We start from the raw sequence: 1818 nt of genomic DNA, 5'->3' as shown, positions 1-1818 counted from the left end.
TTTCTTTAATGAATGTGGCTACTCTTATATTTGGAGCATTGATATTCAGAATTGAGAGTTCCTCTTGGTCGATTTTAGCTTTGATGTGTATGAAGTGCCCCTCCTCGTCGTTTTTGATAACTTTGGGTTGGAAGTCAATTTTATTTGATATTAGAATAGCTACTCCAGCTTGTTTCTTTGGACCATTTGCTTGGAAAATTGTTTTCCAGCCTTTCACTCTGAAGTAGTGTCTGTCTTTTTCTCTGAGGTGGGTTTCCTGTAATCAGCAAAATGTTGGATCCTGTTTGTGTAGGCAATCTATTAGTCTATGTCTTTTTATTGGGGAATTGAGCACATTGATGTTAAGAGAAATTAAAGAAAAGTAATTGCTTCCTGTTATTTTTGTTGTTAAATTTGGGATTCTTGCAGCTGTCTTCTTTTAGGTTTTTTGAAGGTTTACTTTATTGCTTTTTCTAGGGTGTAATTTCCATCCTTGTTTTGGTGTTTTCCCTTTATTATCCTTTGGGCTGGATTCACAATGATTTATCCATGTGCAATTGTGCACCCTAATGCGTTATTTTCTTTGGGACTATACATGCAGAATTGGTGGAGTACATGACCATTTGTCATTTTAGATTCTGACCACATCCTCATCGACACTTTACATTTAGTTAATGTGAAGAAGCATCTCAATGCAGGTTTTATTTACCTTTCTGTAATGGCTAGTAAGGTTGAATTTTGTTTTTTATGCTTATTAGTCATTTGTGTATTGTCCATAGAGAAATATATTTTAAGTCTCTTGCTTACTTTTTCACTGGGTTTGTCTGTTACTGAGTTTAAACATTCTTTAAACATCCTTCATGATAGAAATTTGTCAAATATATGATTTGCAAGTGTTTATTCTCATTTTGCAAGCTGTCTTTTTATTTCATGCATGTTTTAAAGAAGAATTCAAATTTATCTGTTTTTTCTTTTATTATCTATTTTTCTTTTGTTGTTTTTGTTCTGAGTTGATTTCTAAATTCAAAGTAATGAACAATTATTCCTATGTCTTTTAATATTCACATATATGATTATATATCATTTATATTTAAGGTATATGTGCTATTTTTGATATACAAACACACTGTTAAATACATTCCCCATTCAAGCAGATTAATGACATTAATGTATTCACCATTTCATAACCCTTTTTTGTATGTGAGAATGTGTACGATTTATTCTTTCATCCCACTTCAATTTTCAAAACACTAAGATTAGTTATACTCACTGTCATACACATCAGATTTACAGAACTTTTAATCTTTTAACTGCACAATATTACTCTTTAATATTCTACACCTTCCACCATCTGGCATCCACCATTCTGTTCTTTGCTTCTATGTCCACTTTTTAAGGGTCCATAAATAACTACAAACATGTTTTCATTCAGGTTGCCGTAAAGACAGGGTTTTTTTCTTTTCTAAGCTTGAATGATATTCAGTTGTACACATATACCACATTTTTTTTTTATCCCATCATGCTTTGTTGCACAACTAGGCTTTCTGTATCTTGGCTATTTTGTTTCATTTTTATGTTTTAGATTTATTAATTTTATTTTATGTCTGTCTTGTCTGCATGTATGCATTTACTGTTTGTTCGGTGCCTGTGGAGGTCAGAAGAGGGCATCAGATCTCCTGAAAGTGGAATTACAGATGACTATGAACCACCATGTAGGTGTTGAGAAATGAACTTAGGCTGTCTGCAAGAATGAATGGACTTAACTCTTGACCCATCTCTCCAGCTCATCTTGGCTATTGTATATGATGCTGTCCATGGGAGTGCAGTTGTCTCTTTCAG

Source organism: Mus pahari, chromosome X (assembly GCF_900095145.1).
Source record: "Mus pahari chromosome X, PAHARI_EIJ_v1.1, whole genome shotgun sequence".
Lineage (NCBI taxonomy): Eukaryota > Metazoa > Chordata > Mammalia > Rodentia > Muridae > Mus > Mus pahari.
This window is presented reverse-complemented; position numbering follows the sequence as displayed.